The sequence below is a fragment of the Magnolia sinica genome, chromosome 18 (genome assembly GCF_029962835.1).
Source record: "Magnolia sinica isolate HGM2019 chromosome 18, MsV1, whole genome shotgun sequence".
Lineage (NCBI taxonomy): Eukaryota > Viridiplantae > Streptophyta > Magnoliopsida > Magnoliales > Magnoliaceae > Magnolia > Magnolia sinica.
The window spans coordinates 25,212,419-25,233,918 of record NC_080590.1 but is presented as its reverse complement, the minus strand read 5'-3'; the positions used below and the strand labels follow the sequence as shown (position 1 = coordinate 25,233,918).

The following is a 21,500-nucleotide window of genomic DNA, read 5'->3' as shown; positions in this document are numbered from 1 at the left end:
GGGCCCGTGACAACACTCGACGTCTCCTGACTGGAGGATTGGTTGAGGGGTTAACTATCCATTACAGGACTAAACACCACTCCAAATCCCCTGAGTTAATTGAAGTGATGGCTGAAAACCAACCTCTTCTAACCCAACCTAGGGTAGAGGACATTCAGGATGAGAATGAGGTGTATCAAGCACCCCCGCCTCGTACTTTACGTGATTGTTTACAACCAGCGGGGGTGAGTACGCCCCCATGCATGATCTTTCCTGAAAATACAGGACATATGGACATCAAGCCAGGGGTTATCCAACTCCTTCTTAAGTTCCATGGGCTTGAAATTGAAGAACCATATCTACATTTGAAAGAGTTCGATGAGATTAGAGTCACTTTATATTTCCAAAATGTGTCTGAGTCAGGCTGAGACTCTTTCCTTTTTCCTTAAAAGAGAAGGATAAAACGTGGTTACATTCACTGCGTCCTAGATCCATTGGCACATGGAATGATATGCAAAGGAAATTTATAAATAAATTTTTTCCACATCATAAAACGATTACCCTTAGAAAAGCAATCATGAACTTCACCCAAAAGGATGATGAAACATTTTACCAATGCTGGAAAAGGTTCAAGAATTTAGTCAGTTCATGCCCACAACACGGCTTTGAAACGTGGTGCATTACAAATTTTTTCTATGATGGACTGACATCTTCCATGCACCAAATGGTCGAGACAATGTGTAATGGAGAATTCATTAATAAAAATGTCGACGAGGTATGGGATTACCTCGATAGTCTTGCTAAAAAAACACAATCATGGGATTATTACCCAAAATCGAACACCACGTCTAGGCCGACTCAATCTAAGGAGAAAGGTGGATTGTATCTCTTGAAAGAAGAGGATGATCTCAAGTATAAAGTGACTACGCTCATAAGAAAAGTTGAGGCCATGGAAGGAAAGAAGGATAAGATTAATGAAAGTGTTTGCGGCATATATGATTACAACATTCATACAACTGAAAATTGTCCCACGATACTTGCCTTTCGAGAAATGTTGAATGAACAATTCAATACCGTAAATAATTATCAAAGACCTTTCAATGGACCAACCTCTAATACGTATAATCCTGGTTGGAAAAATCATCCAAACTTTAGTTGGAGAAATGGACAAACTGCTACCCCTCAAGGTTTCATCAATCAAAATCCAAATCAGGAGAAATCTCAAGAAGAATCGGTTCAAAATTTCATGCAAGAGCTGACCCATGCAATGCGAGACTTTATACAAAAGATGGATTCACGTATGACGGTTATAGAAAAGAGGATGCTTCCTGCACAACCACTCCCCAATCCTAAACCTCAATACGAGATAAGTGATCCCAGCTCTTTAAATCAAATGGGGTACGCTAAATCCATCACCACTCTTAGGAGTGGGAAGATCATTGATAAAACCCTTCCGGTTAGGCCCAAAAAGCCTCAAGAACCGGAAGAGGACAACAATGATAGATCTAGTGATGCCCCACAAAAATTAGAACCGGAACTTATAGAAAAGTCAGTTGCTCCATTACCCCAACGATTGGTCGTTCCAAAACCTCTCTCTAACTCTTAGGATATCCTAGAGGTGTTGAAACAAGTGAAAGTCAACATTCTTCTACTTGATGTCGTAAAACAGATACCTTTATATGCTAAATTTCTGAAAGACTTATGCACGACCAAACGACGGCAGAGTATTCAAAAGAAGATCTTCCTGACCGAGAAAGTGAGTGCCATCCTAAAGCAAGACGTGCCACAAAAATTCAAGGATCCCGGTAGCCCAACCATATCATGTGTAATCGGAGACCATCGAATTGATCATGCACTTCTTGACTTAGGAGTGAGCGTCAATTTGATTCCCTACTCGGTATACAAACAGTTAGGTTTGAGTGAATTAAAACCCACCCTGACCACACTACAACTTGCTGATCGCTCTGTTCGTGTACCAAGAGGGATAATTGAGGATGTGTTGGTCTAAGTTGATAGATTTTACTACCCTATATATTTTATCATCCTGGACACTGAACCCATCAATAACATGAGCACTCAGATCCCCGTCATTCTTGGTCGCCCATTCCTTGCCACTTCAAACGTAATTATCAATTGCAGGAATGGTGTCATGACTATGTCTTTTGGGAATATGACATTGGAGTCAAACATCTTTTTCAATAACGGCAGAAACTTAGAGGATGATAATGATTTCCACGATATTAACATGATTGACTCTTTAGTGGAAGATACGACACCTCTGACCTTATCCTCTGACCCTCTAGAGACGTGCCTGGCCCACTCCCATGATTTTGATGATGACATGATTAGGGAGATGTGTGCCTTGCTTGATACTGCACCGGTACTTGAAGTTAACCGGTGGAGGCCACAATTTAAAGAGTTGCCCCAAACTGATGTAATGCCTCTACCGTCTAACCTCAAGTCACCAAAGCTTGACCTAAAACCTTTGCCCTCTGATTTGAAATATGTCTATTTAGGTCAAGATGAGATATACTTGGTGATGATCTCTGCCTACCTGGAGAAAGAACAGGAGAGTATGCTCATATCTACTCTCATTGAGCATAAGGGAGCCCTTGGATGGACGATAGTGGACCTCAAGGGAATCAACCCCTCGATTTGTACTCACCGCATTTATCTTGAGGATAATGTTAAAACCACTCGGCAATCACAACGTAGACTAAATCCAAACATGAGGGAAGTGGTTAAGGCCGAGGTTCTTAAACTATTAGATGTGGGTATCATATACCCCATATCCAATAGTCAATGGGTGAGTCCAACTCAGGTAGTTCCTAAGAAGTCCGGGATCACCATCGTAGCTAATGCCAATAATGAACTCGTGCCAACTAGAGTTACTACTGGTTGGAGAATGTGCATTGACTATAGGAAGCTAAATACCGTCACGAGGAAAGACCACTTTCCTTTGCCCTTCATTGATCAAATCTTGGAAAGGCTAGCTGGTCATTCCTATTACTGTTTCCTTGACGGGTATTCGGGCTACAATCAGATTGAAATCGCCCCTGAGGATCAGGAAAAGACCACATTTACATGTCCTTACGGCACCTTTACCTACAGAAGGATGCCATTTGGATTATGTAATGCCCCTGCCACCTTTCAGCGTTGTATGATGAGTATCTTTTCTGATATGGTGGGGAAATATCTGGAGGTCTTCATGGACGATTTCTTTGTTTTCGGTTCATCTTTCAAGAAGTGTTTAGAAAGTCTTAAATGTGTGTTGAAAAGATATGAAGAGAAGAACTTGGTACTTAATTGGGAGAAGTGTCATTTCATGGTTCATAAGGAAATTGTCCTTGGACATATTATCTCGTCTAAAGGAATTAAGGTAGATAAGGCAAAAATCGATCTTATCTTTAACCTACCTCCACCCAAGAACATCAGAGATGTGCGATCCTTCTTAGGACACGCAGGGTTTTACAGACGATTCATAAAGGACTTTAGTCTCCTCTCTCGTCCCTTATATAATCTTCTGCAAAAGGATGCACCATACGAGTGGACTGAGCAATGCCAGGAAGCTTTCACCAAGCTTAAGAGCATGTTAACCACTGCACCTATCATGCAGCCACCCGATTGGAGCCTTCCTTTTAAGCTTATGTGCGACGCTTCTGATTATGCTCTTGGAGCGGTTCTAGGCCAGAGAAACGATAAGAGGCCCTCTGTCAATCCTTACGCAAGTAGAACTTTAAATTCTGCCCAAGTAAACTACTCGACTACGGAAAAGGAACTCCTAGCCATAGTGTTCGCTTTGGATAAATTTAGGTCCTACTTGATCAAATCCAAGATCATTATCTACACAGATCATGCGGGCACCAAGAGTTTGATTTGGAGATTAAAGATAAAAAGGGAGTAGAGAACGTAGTGGCCGACCACCTTTCTCACCTTAATACCTCTGATTCCTTTGAGGTGACATATAAATGACATGTTCCCTGATGAACAACTGTTTAGAGTCTCTCATTCACCTTGGTTCGCTGATATTGCTAATTATCTTGTCACAAGTTCCATACCGACACAGTGGACTGCACAAGATAAGAAGAAATTCTTTACCGAGGTGCGTAACTTTTTCTGGGACAATCCATATTTGTTTAAATATTGCCCATACCAGATCCTAAGGAGATGTGTGCTAGACGATGAGCATCAGAGTGTCATCTCCTTCTGTCACTCACAGGCCTATGGTGGTCACTTTTCTGCTAAAAAGACCACGGCCAAGATTTTATAGTATGGCTTTTACTGGCCCACTATGTTCAAGGACACTCATGAGTTTTGCAAGGCTTGTGATTTCATCAAAAGCATCACTGCGGGGCCCACCGAACATGTCAGCACAATGACGTGCGAATGGCGTGCGTCTGTGAAAACTGAAATTTTAGAGGAGTTGCATGGCCCAAATCACAATATTTTCGACGATCTGAATCGTCCATCATGTAGAGGACCCAAGAAAGTCCTAAGGGACTGCGTTTCTTTGGAATTTGAGCGAGGAAAGTGGCAATTTTTGAAGCCCCGAACTTAGGTCCGAAAAGGCTTTCGCTGCGTGTGCAATAGCTTTCCAAATCCGATTTTCACCACTCCAGCCACTCCAGCAGCTATAAAAAGAGTTCCAAAACGTGGAGGAGGGCATTCAATCTGGAGGGCAGCCAAGCTTTTTGGACGTGGAAGAGAGAGAGAGTAGAAGATTTGTTTCCTTTTCCTTTTCTTTTCCTTTTCGTTCTTCTTTTTGTTTAATAGAGATTTAGCCTAACCATGTTTAGATCAGGCTAAACCTCTTAGCTAGGGCTAAGAGTTGAAGCTTGTAGTCTGATGGGGGAATCTTTCGCTTGTGCTTTTTGTTTATACTGAACTGATGTGGATTTTAGTTTATTAATGAGAATGTTTTTAGTTTTTAATGGTCTGTTGTGACTAAAATTACAATGGGTCTACGATAGCTTTGAGCATATTCCTATCCTTTTTTATGTTTATGACGTCAGGAAGCCCTGTTGTTCACCATCGTCTCCTAGGCATGGTCGGATGACGGTACCCTTCCTAACCTTCATGCATTGTTGATTGGTTGGTAGTTAGTTTAATTCTGTTGTTTGCTTTGTCTCCTGGGCATGGTTTGGTGACGAAATCCATTCTAATTCATATACCTTTCATCTCTTAAAAATTATATCAAATAAGTTCTGTTTAATTTCCATGATTCTTAAAGCAGGCATAAGATCTCCCTGATCTCTACAAGTGAATCCTCTGAATCCCTAGTTTCTTTTTCCTGAATCTCTTAAGTTTTAGATAATTATTTCACAATTATCCCTAAATTCCATTCGATTTAGTTTACATCTTAGTCTAGTTTTAGTTAGTTTCAAATTACGTACAGGTATCAATCCCTTGGGATTTGACCTCGGTCTTATCGAGTTTATTACTACATCACAACCATGCACTTGGGGTGTGAACAAGTTTTTACTTTTTTAGAAAAATCAGTCCCCGGCAACAGCGCCATGGCCAAGGGACCACAAATTAACCATACACGTCAAACTTCAGCCCTTGGATCAGTGTGTAAGTGACTCGATGGATAAGATCAGACAATAACCATTAAGAAAGCATCTTAGACATCCTTGGGAGATCAGGACCCAAACTGAACCGATGGAAAGAGCATGAAAAATGGTGGATACCCGTCAAATTTCACTTCTTTTGGATGATACAGTAGGGAGAAACGAACGATAGACGTTTCTAAAAGGGAGAGTGGCAAATTTGTAAATATAATGAACTCCATATCATGCACGTAACTGAGAATTGGCTTGCTTCAACGATGGGTAGTGACTCATCACATGTGGATGGTGTGGCCCACCTAGTATTCAGATCTACTTCATACTTTGACTCATGGGCTAACACGTTACTAAGAAGAGGATGAATGGAGCAGATCTCCGAGAATACCATCAGAAGTGGGCCCCACCTATTTTTTGTACAAAACATCCAAATAGTGCCAAAAACGTCCAGTGACGGACGTGCTTACGATTGGGTTTTGCCAGTGGGCCCCATCCATCATCCTTTTTCATGATCCGAACCATCCAATGCACTTAGAAGATAAATTCGACTGCAACCTGAGCGATTCCAAGCTTCCATGCACACATTCAAGACTGTAGTAGTAAGAAAAACGCTACTGCGTCTATTGATGGTGTGGCCCATATGAATAACAGATTCACTCCAAATTTGAGCCCGTGATCAGGCATGAATACAGAAGCTCTAATACTGGATTTGATGCACCATAAAGTCAGTATAAGTGGACCCCACCGACCTCATCCATGGAAATGGAAGTTTCCGTTTTCCTTTCGCGGAGCTGCTGTGCGCACGGAGTGCGTCCGCAAGTTCCAGACGATCCGGGAAGTAGTGGACCACCACCGTTGTTTAGATGGCCGATCCGGACCATCCAAATGAAGGTTAGCAAGAAACGACCCTAGTCATGGAGCTAGGCTACAACGTGAAGCCGTGCACTGACCTAAAATCAGGCCAAACGCAACTGTCCATGCGTTTTCGCTGCATACGCAGTTCGATTCCGCTGTAAACTGCGGAAATAGTGTTGGTTCTACCGACTCTTGCTGTGTAACCGATTCCACTGCCCTTAACACCTATAAAACAAAGAGAGAGTGTGAGAATCATCTTTTTTTGGGCTGGACATGAAGCACAGGAGAGAAAGGGATCTCTTGGACTGTGGAGAGTGGGCAGCCGTGGAGGTAAAGTGGTCGGCCAAGATCTTCTTCTTTTAATGCTTTTATGAGACTTTAGTCTGATCATGATTATGATAGGCTTAACCTCTTAGCTAGGGCTAAGAGGTGAAGCTTGTAGTGTGATTGGGTTGTTAACTTTGCTTTGATTCATGGTTATTGAACTCTTGTGGATTTTAGTTTGATTATTAAGGAATACTTTTAATTTTTTAGAATTTCTTGTGAATTTCAAGATACGTAATGTTGGTAATTTATGACTCTTGGATTCAGTATCTTTTAGATTTTACAATTAAGTTTGAATTGTTAATCCGGAATTAAAAGTTGTAAACATTGATTGAGTCATGATTTCACAAAAACCATCTCGCTTGCACATTAAGGGTTCAGTTCGATATTGAAGGATTAATTTGGTAATCACTAACCATGAAAGGAACCAACTTGGAAAATTGAATGGATTGGGCGAACAGTCTTTACCATAGGTTTGCTCCCTATAGGTGAGGATTCGATTCCCCATGGATGATATTTGAAAAAAAGTGGGTGTGAAGTCAGTATAAGTGGGCCACACCATCCACATGTGATGAGTTACTACCCATCGTTGAAGTAAGCTAATTCACAGTTACGTGCATGATATGGAGTTCATTATATTTACAAATTTGCCATTCTCCCTTTTAGAAACGTCTATCGTTCGTTTCTCCCTACTGTATCATCCAAAAGAAGTGAAATTTGATGGGTATCCACCATTTTTCATGCTCTTTCCATCGGTTCAGTTTGGGTCCTGATCTCCCAAGGATGTCCAAGATGCTTTCTTAATGGTTATTGTCTGATCTTATCCATCGAGTCACTTACACACTGATCCAAGGGCTGAATTTTGACGTGTACGGTTAATTTATAGTCTCTTGGCCATGTATGAAGTTTCGAGCCGAACGGATGGTGGGAACCCTGTGATCTTGCATTCTGGACCAATTTCGGGCCACTTGAGCTTCAGTTTCTCGATTTTCTCAGATCTTTGACGTGTAAATCCATTGATCTTGGTCCCCTGGGGTCCGTCCCTTGCCTTGGTGATTCTGAAGTGCTAATTCCATTCTTTTAATACCATTTTCCAGTCCAAGCTCCTAAATACACCTTGCATCAAAAACACGATTAAGGCAGGGGCATTAAACGGTATCATGCTCGTAAATTCAGGCAATAACTGGGGTCTGATATGCAATATTTGACCCTCAACACAACCCCCAACCAGCATTTTGCTAGTCCCAAGCAAAGTATGCGAAAAATAAGTTGAGAATTACGAGACAATTCTTGTGAAACCGAGTGATATTTTGAAAAACGATTCAGATATGAAAAATATAAGATCCATGAATTGTTGGGCATAATTCTCCCCTAGACTCAAGCATACGATAAACTTCATAATTAAATTCAAAGTATTAGTCCATCAATTAGAACAATTCTAAACATTGAATTCCATGGATGTATAGTCTAATCTCGACTTATCAACAGTAAAATTCACTTCTCTATTTAAGGATATCATTGGTAACCAATAAGAGAATTCATGATAACCAAAACTTGCCTCACACATCATCTTTTCATTCTTTTCATTTTTCATTTTTTTCATTAAAAGTAACGCCAAGAAGGTGGGCCCCGCAGTGATGCTTTTGATGAAATCCACCCCGTTCATCAGATTCCTCTCGAAATTTTGGTCAGAATGGACTGGTTTTTTGTCAAGTTTTGATGCAATCCACTGCTGTTTTTCTTCCGCCGTTCATCCTGCGTTATCTGACAATTCACATGCGTACACGTGCATGGGACTAAAAGGCGAGCTTGGTGAGGGTTGTGGCTACCCCCTTGATGCAATGGACGGTTCAGATCATCAAACCAGATTATGAGTAGAACTCACTAGCCAAAAATGGACGGACAACATCCATCCGTTGTCCTTGCGTAAGAAGAAGACGGGTCAGCCCGTCTCTGACCGGGCTGACCGTCTGGTGCACAGCTGGTGTGTGTACACTATGTACACGCACTGTATATGTAGGGTCCACTGTGATGTTCGTGAGACATCCGCTCCGTCCATTTGATGTGTCACTCTATTTAAGGCGTTGAGAACAAAATTGAAGCATTTTTAGATACCAGGCAGGCCCCAAATCACTGATTTATGGGCTGATCTGTCCATTGGGCCGCTTCCAGAGGGATTCAATGGATGAAATTTGACGTGTACGGTTAGTTTTTGGTCCTCGAGACATGTATGAAGTTTTGATCCGAACAGATGATGAAAACCCAGTGATCTTGCATTCTGGCTGACTTTCAGGTCGCTTGAGCTTCAGTTTCTCGATTTTTGTGGATCCCTGGCGTGTAATTCTGTCGATCTTGGTCCCCTGGAGTCCGTCCCTTGCTTTTAGTGTCATCAGAGCATTAAATCCATGCTTTAAGCTTCCTTTTTAGTCCATGCTCGTAAATACACTCTGCATCACAAACATGATTAAAGCGGGCCATTAAACGGTATCATGTTCATAAATCCAAGCAATAACTGGGGTCTAATATCTAATATTTAACCCTCAACACAACCCCCAACCAGCATTTTGCTAGTCCCGAGCAAAATATGCGAAAATTAAGTTGAAAATAATAGGAGAATTTCTCGAGTGATTTTTAAAAAACTATCCAAAATCTAGAATTCTAAGGCTCGTGAATGTTAGGCATAACTTTCTCCTAGATTCAAGCACACGGTAAACGTCATAATCAAGTTCAAAGTATTAATCCATCAATTAGAATAATTATAAACATTTAGTTTCATGGGTGTATAGTATAATCTCGGCTTATCAACATGAAACTCACTTCTCTATTTCAGGATATCATTGGTAGCCAACAAGAGAATTCATGACAACCAAAATTTGCCTCACAGATCGTCCTTTCATTCCTTCAGCTTTTAATTTTTTCAGTAAAAGTAATGCCAAGAAGGGGAATCAAATCCTCACCTACAGGGAGCAAACCTATGGTGAAGATTGTACACCCAACCCTTTTCGCATATCATCTATAGGGAATTAAATCCGCACCTATAGGGAGCAAACCTATGGTGAAGATTATTCGCCCAACCCTTTCCAAAGGTATCTGTTTTTTTTTTTAAAAAAAAAAACTGGGTATTTTCTTTTTCTACAATTAATCATGATGAGCAAATTTTCCAAGCTGGTTCCTTACATGCTTAGTGATTACCAAGTTAACCCTTCAATATCAAACTGAAACCTTAATGTGAAAGCGAGATGTGACATGTGAAATCATGACTCAATCAATGTTTACAACTTCTAATTCTGGATTAACAATTCAAACTTAACTATGAAATCTAATAGATACTGAATCCAAGAGTCATAAATTACCAACATCACATATCTTGAAAATTTTAATACGAGATTATCATCAAAATCACTTCAAATTCACAAGAAATTCCAGAAAAATTTATAAATTTTCACAATTTTTGCTCAAGACCAAGAAAATACTGATTAGGTAACCTAGTCTCCCACCCCCAACATAAAATTTACATTGTCCTCAATGTAAAAGAATAAGCATGCAATACACATGGGACAATGAAAGTAAATGAGAAGTGATGGGAAGATAATACCTGAACGAAAGAATTAAGAGGTTTTCCATAGATATCTACGTAAGAGCAGGTTAGCACAAGAGAGAAATAAAAAAAAAAAAAAAATCTTACCTATACCACTTTCGCAGGTGCTCTCGATTGCATTTAGCATATGCAACAAGCCTTTAAACCCCTACATTGCCCCTAGTGGACGAGTTATAGTCTCGTGAGGGTTTGAAACAATGTTACCCACAAACATTGAACTAAGAAAATAAAATGGAATAAAAAGCTAGGTTGCCTGCCAGGAGTGCTAAGTTTACCATCTATCCTAAAGCAGTATAAAACAAACTATCCTAGTCTTATGAAAGCAAGGAAAAATTACTCGATCATGCCGCAAGATTCCTCTTCCGGCCAATATCTTGATAAGTTTCTCAGTAAGTTCCTCAATAGAATCATCTAAAAGCCCTTTTGCAATAGGCTTGGGCGCCCTGGAGCATGACTTTCCAGAGAGACTTATGTACCTCATAAGAAATTTTTCATTGAATTACTTGAGGTATCCAGAGTATATACGATTCACCTATAATATAAGAAATTTCAATGTTAGTACACCATGATGAATCAGAGACTACAAGTAGGTGAAATTTAGAAAAATTTGTAATAGGTGGTGTAGTCTCAACACACACCAAAGTTTCACTCTTTAGTTCAATTTTCAATTCCTCCTCCTTTAATGGTAAACATTCAGGATCTGGGGGAGGAGGTACTTCAGAATAAAGGTTCTCTCGGTCCGTGACAACTACCGAGGTATTGTCTTGCGAGGCATCAACTATTTCGTATATTATGGGATCGTTTGAATCTACAAAGTGTGTCAAACAATCATCCAAAGAGTTGAAACATTCAGTTGAAAGGAGTTCATTCATCCTATCGAGATCTGTGATGATATGTCCAATAACTCTTTTATCTTCTTCAAAAGTAGAAATGAGCATACCCTCTTGTTTGTTCTCAAGGTGGGATGAAATCAACACTGGGTATGTCTCTTCTTGACCTAAATAGGCATATTGTAAATTAGAGGGTAAAGGTTTTAGGTCAAGCTTCGGTGCTTTGAAGTTAGACGGTAGAGCCACTACATCGGTTTGGGGCAACTCTTCAAATTGTGGCCTACACCGGTTAACTTCAAATACCGGTACATTATCAAGCATGACACCCATCTCCCTAATCATGTCATTATTAAAATCATGGGAGTGGGCTAGGCACATCTCTACAGGGTTAGAGGATAAGGTCAAAAGTGTCCTATCTTCTACGAAAGAGTCGATCATGTTAATGTCGTGAAAATCGTCATCATCTTCTAACCGTCTGCCATTATTGAAAAAGATGTTTGACTCCAATGTCATATTCCCAAAAGACATAGTCATAACACCATTCCTACAATTGATAATTGCGTTTGAAGTGGTAAGGAATGGGCGACCAAGAATGACGGAAATTTGAGTGCTCATGTTATTGATGTGTTCAGTATCCAGGATGATAAAATCTATAGGGTAGTAAAATCTATCGACCTGGACCAACACATTCTCGATTATCCCTCTCGGTACACGAACAGAGTGATCAGCAAGTTGTAGTGTGGTTAGAGTGGGTTTTAATTCACCTAAACCTAACTGTTTGTATACCGAGTAGGGAATCAGATTGACGCTCGCTCCTAAGTCAAGAAGTGCGTGATCAATTCGATAGTCTCCGATTACACATGATATGGTTGGGCTACCGAGATCTTTGAATTTCTGCGGCACGTCTTGCTTCAGGATGGTACTCACTTTCTCAGTCAAGAAGATTTTCTTTTGAATACTCTGCCGTCTTTTAATCGTGCATAGGTTTTTCAGGAATTTGGCATATAAAGGTATTTGTTTTATGGCATCAAGTAGAGGAATGTTGACTTTCACTTGTTTTAACACCTCTAAAATATCTTGAGACTTAGAGAGAGGTTTTGGTGCAATCAACCGTTGGGGGAATGGAACAATCGGTTTCCCTTGAGGTTTCGGTTCTAATTCATGTGGAGCAATACTAAGTCCACCATCTTTGTCCTCTTCTGGATCATTAGGCTTTTCAGCCTTAACCGGAATGGTTTTGTCAATGATCTTCCCACTCCTAAGAGTGGTGATGGATTTAGTTTGTTCCATCTGATTTGAAGAGCTAGGGTCACTTATTTCATATTGTGGTTTAGGATTGGGGAGAGGTTGAGCAGGAAGCATCCCCTTTCCCACAATTGCTAATTGTGACTCCATTCTTTGGACATACGACACAAGCGTTCCAATTGCTGATCTGATTTCCTGGATTGCTTGTGTCATATTCTGATTAAGTAGCTCTTGGTCTTGAATGTGTTTTAGAATTGGATCCTCTTGAGGGTTCACTTGATTTGGGATTTGATTAAAGAAACCTTGAGGAGTAGTAGTTTGTTCATTCCTCTAACTGAAGTTTATATGATTTCTCCAGCTAGGATTGTATGTGTTAGAGGTGGGTCCATTGAAAGATCTTTGGTAATTATTTACAGCATTGGATTGCTCAATCAGTACTTCTTGAAAGGCAGATATGGTTAGACAATTTTCAGTTGTGTGACTGTTATAACCACAAATACTGCAAACAACTTCCTTACCCTTGTCCTTCTTTGATTCTATGGCCTCGAATTTCTTTATGAGATTAGCTACTTTAGAATTGAGATCATCATCCTCTTTTAGAAGATATACTTCGCCCATTTCCTTTGATTGAGTGGGCTTAGAAGTGGTATTTGATTTTGGGTATGTGTCCCATACTTGTGTGTTTTCAGCAAGCCTATCTAAGTAATCCCACACATCATCGACATTTTTATTCATAAATTCTCCATTGCATATTGTCTCGACCAATTGGCGCATGAAAGATGTCAATCCATCATAGAAAAAGTGTGTAATGTGCCACATTTCAAATCCATGTTGTGGGCATGAGCTGACAAGATCCTTGAACCACTCCCAACATTGGAAGAATGTTTCATCCTCTTTTTGGGCGAAGTTTATGATTGATTTTCTAAAGGTGTTCGTTTTATGATATGGAAAAAATTTCTTTATAAACTCCCTTTGCATGTCATTCCATATGCCAATAGATCTAGGACGTAGTGAATGTAACCACGTCTTAGCTTTCTCTTTCAAAGAAAAGAGAAAGAGTTTCAACCTGACTGTGTCCTCAGACACGTTTGGAAAATATAAAATGGTTATAATCTCATCAAACTCTTTCAAGTGCAGATACGGTTCTTCAGATTCAAGCCCATGAAATTTAGGGAGGAGTTGGATCACCCCTGGCTTGATATTCATGTTTCCTGTATTTTCTGAAAAAACCATGCATGAGGGTGTGCTCACCCCCGCCGATTGTAAATAATCTCATAAAGTACGAGGCGGGGGTGCTTGATGCACCTCATTCTCATCGTGGACTTCCTCAATCCCAGGTGGAGGTAGTGTTTGAGGTTGATTTGCAGCCATAACCTTAATTCAGATTCTAAACTTAGACCCGAAAGAGAGAAATGAAAAAAATCTAGAAAAAAAGAGAGGATTTGGAAAGAAGTTACCAGATCGGAGTCCCTAAGTTAAAAAACTTGCAAAACAAAGCAAAACAAGTTAGTTTCTAAAAATAGAAAATCTGAAAATAGAAAATCTGAAAAACCAGCCGAACGGATGATGCGGAATTTTTTTTTTCTTTTTTTATCTTTTTTTCCTTCTTTTTTTATCTTTTATCTTTTTTTTTTCTTTTTTTTATTTTCATTTTCTTTTTTATAACTTTTTTATCTTTTTTTTTTTTTTTCACTTTCTATTTTAGAAACTAATCTTTTTTTTTTTTTCTTTTATAGGATCTTAACATAGGAACTTCTCATTTGGTACATTCTTTCTAATTTCTCCTCCTCTTAATTTTCATATTGTTGTAGGATCTTTTCTTTTGTTTTTCTTAGTATTAGATTCAGAGTTCGGGTTTCACCATGTATATATGCATGAGTGGGAATGTCAGTATGCTGAGAAGAATAACATATATTGGGATGATGATTATGATAGAAAATGACCTATGCATCAAAACTTTTTTGAAACTATCATCGAGAACCAATCAGAATATAAAGATCCACCAATTAAGAAGTCCTTACGTGATCATATGCAAGAGAACAATTACACCCCATGGATTAACAAAACAGTACGTGAGTGTTGGGGTTATCATAACTATGGGAGTGAGAATTATTATCACCCATCCGATAAAAAGAAAATAATATGTGATTATATTATGAGTGATAATATGTATTACCAACCATCAGATTCTTCCACCTGTGATCTGTATGACTATAATCAGTGGAAACATCAAAATTGGGAAAATAAACCAACAACATGTTATAATGATTATTCTCTTGGATCCCCTACCTTTGAGATCCAACCATCCCTACCTCTGAATTCTCCATTACACATTGTCTCGACCATTTGGTGCATGGAAGATGTCAGTCCATCGTAGAAAAAATTTGTAATGCACCACGTTTCAAAGCCGTGTTGTGGGCATGAACTGATCAAATCCTTGAACCTTTCCCAGCATTGGTAAAATGTTTCATCCTCCTTTTGGGTGAAGTTCACGATTGCTTTTCTAAGGGTAATCGTTTTATGATATGGAAAAATTTTCTTTATAAATTCCCTTTGCATATCATTCCATGTGCCAATGGATCTAGGACGCAGTGAATGTAACCACGTTTTAGCCTTCTCTTTTAAGGAAAAAGGAAAGAGTGTCAGCCTGACTATGTCCTCAGACACATTTTGAAAATATAAAGTGGCTCTAATCTCATCGAACTCTTTCAAATGTAGATATGGTTCTTCAGATTTAAGCCCATGGAACTTAGGAAGGAGTTGGACAACCCCTGGCTTGATATCCATATGTCCTGTATTTTCAGGAAAGATCATGCATGGGGGCGTACTCACCCCCGCTGGTTGTAAATAATTACGTAAAGTACGAGGCGGGGGTGCTTGATACACCTCATTCTCATCCTGAATGTCCTCTACCCTAGGTTGGGGTAGAAGAGGTTGGTTTTCAGCCATCACTTCAATTAACTCAGGGAATTTGGAGTGGTGTCTAGTCCCGCGATGGATAGTCAACCCCTCAACCAATCCTCCTTCAGTCAGGAGACGTCGAGTGTTGTCACGGGCCCACTTGGGCATGAAACACTCACAGCCCTTAATCAAATTGGAAACCTAATCCTAAGAAAGGAAAAGAAACTCTAGAAAGAAAGAGAGGGTTGGAAAGAAGTTACCAAATTGGAGTCCCTAAGTTAAAAACCTGCAAAAGAAAACAAACAAGTCAGTTTCTGAAGAGAAGGTCTAAAATTAAAAAAATCTTTAAAAAGAAAGATAGAAGTAAACTAGTTTCTAAAAGAAGAAATTCCTAAAGGAAAGTGGAAATTTCTAAAATAAATTAGGAAAGTCCTAAACTAGAAAGTAAATTGCTAAAAGAGAACTGAAAAATAGAAAGTAGAGAGAAAGCTTACCGAATTAGAAATTTCTATCTTAAAAGCCTACACAATAGGAAAGTTAGTTTCTAAACAGAAATTCTACAAGTAGAAAATTAGGAAACAAAATTAGATTCTAAAAGAGTTAGAATTAGAAAGTTACTAGAAAACAAAAATAGAAAGTTAATTTCTAAAAAGGGAAATAACTAACCTAGTTTCTAAAAACAAAAGAGGAAAGTATCTAAAAATAAACTATTTCCTACAAGGTCCCTCTTAGCCATTTCCCCGGCAATGGCGCCAAAAACTTGTTCACTCCCCAAGTATAGGGTTGTGATGTAGTAATAAACTCGGTGAGACCGAGGTCGAATCCCAAGGGACTGAAACTTGTACGTTATCTGAAACTAGGTAGAAATAGAACTAGCCTAAGATGAAATCTAAATCAAATATAAATTGATGAATAATGGTGAAATACTAACTTAAAACTTAAGGAATTCAGAGGAAGGAAACTAGGGATTCAGAGGATCCACTTGTAGAGATTAGGGAGATCGTATGTCTGCATCAAGAATCATGGAAATCAAACTGAGCTTACTTGATCTAGTCTTCACGAGATGAAAGGTGTATGAATTAGAATGGATTCCATCATCAAACCATGCCCAGGAGACAAAGTAAACAACAGAATTAAACTAATTACCAACCAATCAACAATGCATGAAAGTTAGAAAGGATACCGTCATCCAACCATGCCCATGAGACGATGGTGAACAACAGGGCTTCCCGATGTCATAAACATCAAAAGGAGGAAGAAATACTCAAAGCCATTGCAGATCTATTGTAATTTCAGTCACAACAAAACATTAAAAACTAAAAGTATTCCCTTAATTGAACCGTAATCAAGATAGTTCACTATATAAATCAAAGCCAAAAAATCTTTCCCATCACACTACAAGCTTCACCTCTTAGCCCTAGCTAAGGGGTTTAGCTAGCTATGAAAGGGCTAGAACCTGAACAAAAATCAAGCAATAAGAAGACAAAACCTCTCCTCTACTCTCTCTCTTCCTTTTGATGCACGTCCGACCGAGCGCTCCCCTTTCTTTTCTCCTCCTCCTTTTCATTTGTTTCTTTCTTTTATAACCTAAGATTGGACGTTGGCTTCCGGATTTACGGAGCAATAGATTGGAAGGAAATCGTGCATAAGGCGTACGCACGTTACGCAGTGAAAGTGCAAACCGCGCTTACGTTTGGACTGAGTTTTGGGGCCAAAGATCGTCCCAAACTCTGATTTTGCTTCCATGGTTGGGGTCAAGCCCCCTTTTCTAACGTTTGAATGGTCCGGATCACGCATCAAAATGTGATCTTGATCACATTACGACCGGAGAAACCGAGCAGCGTCCGGACGCTCGTGATTATGCACGCCAGGCTGCGCTGAAGCTTGGTGGGCCCACTTTGGGTAACGTTTTGAGATATCCACACCGTCCATTAGTTTCTTCTCCAAAAACCATTACAATATGAGTCGTTTTGGAGCGCTGATAAAGTGGCCCACTTGATTGATCTTGCAGCAATGATTCTGTCGTTGGAATGGTTGGGACGTCGTTTTTGTTATCATCTTCAAGTTTAGATACCTAGGCCCTAGCAACATGGACCCTGGGATTCTAACTGACGGTTCAGATTGGACTTCCGAACCATGATGATGGCCCACAAATGAGGACCGCAAGTCCCTATTTTAAAACAGAGAACGGCACTGCCGTTTTTCAACTGGTCACGGGACCAGCCCGTTTTGGAAGGAGGTGCAGCTATCTTGCACCTCTGGAGTACTTGTGCACCGTGCACACCCTGCTCATGTGGGGTCCACAGTGATGCTTCTGGGAGATCCACTCCATCCATACGTCTTACCCTATAATTTAAAGAGTTGAAACCATAATTGAAGTATATCCAGATATCAGGTGGGCCCCAAATTGCTGTTCCATGCGCTGATCTAACTGTTGGGCCACTTCCATAGTGATCTGAGGGCTGAAATTTGATATGTACAATTAATTTATGGCCCTCAGGCCATGTATGAAGTTTTGAGCCAATCAGATGGCGGGAACTATGTGATCTTGCATTCTTCACCAATTTCGGGCCTCTTTAACGTGAATGACTTGATTTTCTCGGATCTCTAGCTTGTAAATTCTTCAAGCTTGGTCCTCTGGAGTCCGTCCCTTGCCTTTAGTGTCATCAAAGCGTTAAATCCATGCTTTAAGCTCCCTTTTCAGTCCATGCTCGTAAATACACTCTGCATGACAAACATGATTAAAGCGGCCATTAAACAGTATCATGTTCGTAAATCCAGGCAATAATTGGGGTCTAATATGTAATATTTGACCCTCAACACAACCCCCAACCAGCATTTTGCTAGTCCCAAGCAAAATATGCGAAAATTACTTTCAGAACTAAAAGACAATTCCTGTAAACCCGAGTGACTTATGAACAAATAGTCGAGATGTGAAAATTCTAAGATTCATGAATGTTGGGCATAATTCTCTCCTAGACTCAAGCACCCGGTAACTTCATAATTAAGTTCAAAATATTAGTCTGTCAATTAGAACAATTTTAAATATTGAATTCCATGGATGTATAGTCTAATCTCGACTTATCAACATTAAGATTCACCTCTCTATTTAAGGATATTGTTCACACCCCAAGTGCAGGGTTGTGATGTAGTAATAAACTCGGTAAGACCGAGGTCGAATCCACAGGGACTGATATCTGTACATTATCTGAAACCAAGTAGAACTAGAACTAGACTAAGATGCGATCTAACCAAATAGAATTTTAAGGAATAATTGTGGAATAATTATCTAAAACTTTAAGGAAATTCAAAGGAAGGAAACTAGGGATTCAGAGGATCCACTTGTAGGGATCAGGGAGATCTTATGCCTGCATCAAGAATTATTGAATTCAAACTGAACTTACTTGATCTGATTTTCAAGAGATGAAAGGTATATGAATTAGAATAGATTCTATCATCTAACCATGCCCAGGAGACAAAGCAAACGACAGGATTAAACTAATTACCAAGCAATCAACAATGTATGAAGATCAGGAAGGGTACTGTCATCCTACCATGCCCATGGAACAATGATGAACAACAGGGCTTCCTGACTTCATAAATATAAAAGGGGAAAGAAATATTCAAAGCATTGCGAACCCATTGTAATTTCAGTCACAACAGGCCATTAAAGACTACAAATATTCTCATAAAATTAAATCAAAATCCAATTCAGTCTAAATAAAAGGCATAATAACAGTCTCCCATCACGCTACAGGCTTCACCTCTTAGCCCTAGCTAAGAGGTTCAGCCAGACATGAATGGCTTGAACTCAAGGCAAATAAAAAGAAAAAGAAGACGAAAAAATAAAAGAAAATAAGAAAAACTGATTATCTTTTCCCTCTCATCTTTCGTTTTCAGCCCCTTGTTCCAGCCACGTCCAGCCTTGTCCTTCAAAAGAGTCTCCACGCTGCTCCCTATCTTCAGCCACGTCCAGCAGAGCGCCCCAAAACCGAGCACTCACGGCTGCCTCTGCCCACGTGCTCCACGACTCCCTCCTTCCTATTCAAAACTCCTCTCTTATAGATGGTGGTCTTGTGCATGGAGAAGTGCTGGAGCCTCATACCGCAACCTGCGGTCCTGCACTCCGTTTACAACACTGACTTCCTTTCGAGATCAGCGAGAAACCTGCGCAGAGGACCCGTGCTCAACCGTGTTTAACACCATAACCGATCCGTTTCGAACATCTAATCCATTCGCTCTTCTTGGTGATGGTCACTTGCCTCAGGGGAAGGATTTGGGCGGCTAGGATCGTCCGTCCGATCCTCACCCAGATTGCAGAACAGCCCGGAACTATCGGTTGCGCGCAACAGAGCCTGCGCACTCCTTGCGCTGTGCTGTCGGTGGAGCCCATGAACACTATCATAAAGTAAATCCACTCCGTTCATTCGACTCGTGGTGAAAAAACAGTAAGAAACGTGCACTTTTTTCTTGATTTTAGTGTGGCCCACCGTATCTTCTACTCCGCCGTTCATCATGCATTTAACGGTTAGGATTCTGCAGAATCTTCCATGATCTCAAGAGGCCACCTAGGTGAGGTAAATACCCCACCTATGCACACAATGGACGGTACCGATCGGTTATTTGGAAGAGGAATGGGCCCCACTAAGAGGAACCGACGGACGCTGGAGCATCCGCTGTTTAGCTGATTTGCGTTTTGAGAAGATGAGTCGGTCAGCGCACGCTGACCGACTTAAGGTGTACTGGCGTAAGTTCGGTGCACCTTAGTACATGCACACACACTGTACATGTAGGTCCAATGGAGGTGTTTGTGACAAATCTGCTCCATCCATCCTCTTTAGAACCTCATTTACGGGGTTGAGACTAAAATTGAGACATATCCAAAGATCTGGTGGGCCCCAAATCATGGTTTTAGTGGCTGATCTGTCCGTTGGGACACTTGCACAGGGATTGAATGGATGAAATTTGACGTGTACGGTTCATTTATGGTCCTCAGGCCACGTATGGAGTTTCGAACTAATCAGATAGTGGGAACCCTATGATTTTGCATTCTAGACACTTTTCGGGCCACTTGAGCTCCAATTTCTTGATTTTCTTGAATCCCTGGCACGTACATCCGTCGATCTTGGTCTCCTGGGGTCCGTCGCTTGCCTTGGTGATTTCAGGCCGTTAAATCCATGCTTTTAGTACCTTTTCCTAGTCCAGGCTCGTAAACATGCCCTACAACACAAACATGATTAAATCAGCCATTAAACGGAATTCTGCTTGTAGATCCAAGTAATAACTGGGGTCTAATATGCAATATTTGGCCCTCAACAGATATCATTGGTAACCAATAAGGAAATTTACGATAACCAAAACTTGCCTCACACATTATCTTTTTATTCTTTTAATTTTTGATTTTTTCATTAAAAGTAACGCCAAGAAGGGGAATCAAATCCTCACCTATAGGGAGCAAACCTAAGGTAAGGACTGTACACCCAACTCTTTTTCAAATATCATCCATGGGGAATCGAATCCTCACCTATAGGGAGCAAACCTATGGTAAAGACTGTTCGCCCAATCCATTCAATTTCCCAAGTTGGTTCCTTTCATGTTTAGTGATTACCAAGTTAATCCTTCAATATCGAACTGAACCCTTAATGTGCAAGCGAGATGTGTTTTGTGAAATCATGACTCAATCAATGTTTATAACTTTTAATTCCGGATTAACAATTCAAACTTAATTGTGAAATCTAAAAGATACTGAATCTGAGAGTCATAAATTTGAGGTAGTGGGTGGGAGATTAGGTTACCTAATTAGTAGTTTCTTGGTCTTGAGCAAAAATTGTAAATTTTTTTAATTTTTTTGGAATTTCTTGTGAATTCGAAGTGATTTTGACAGCCATCTAGGGCACGTAGAATTTCAAGATACGTGATGTTGGTAATTTATGACTCTTGGATTCAGTTATCTATTAGATTTCATAGTTAAGTTTGAATTGTAAACATTGATTGAGTCATGATTTCACATGTCACATCTCGCTTACACATTAAGATTTCAGTTTGATACTAAAGGGTTAATTTGGTGATTAGTAAGCATGGAAGGAACCAACTTGGAAAATTTGTCCATCATGATCAATTGAAAAAAAAGAAGAAGATACCTTTGAAAAAGGTTAGGCGAATGGCCTTCACCATAGGTTCGCTCTCTATAGGTGAAGGTTCGAT

At 40.0% G+C, this 21,500-nt stretch overlaps 3 non-coding genes across 3 annotated transcripts; 2 read left to right on the top strand and 1 right to left on the bottom strand.

Moving 5' to 3' along the window:
* Positions 1-538: 538 nt before the first annotated feature.
* On the bottom strand, positions 539-645 carry LOC131234162 (small nucleolar RNA R71). Its single transcript, XR_009165570.1, has one exon. It is a non-coding gene; the product is annotated as a small nucleolar RNA R71 (small nucleolar RNA).
* Positions 646-13,218: 12,573 nt separating this feature from the next.
* LOC131234120 (small nucleolar RNA R71) lies at positions 13,219-13,325 on the top strand. The gene has a single exon (XR_009165530.1). It is a non-coding gene; the product is annotated as a small nucleolar RNA R71 (small nucleolar RNA).
* Positions 13,326-14,799: 1,474 nt separating this feature from the next.
* LOC131234096 (small nucleolar RNA R71) lies at positions 14,800-14,906 on the top strand. The gene has a single exon (XR_009165509.1). It is a non-coding gene; the product is annotated as a small nucleolar RNA R71 (small nucleolar RNA).
* Positions 14,907-21,500: the final 6,594 nt, after the last annotated feature.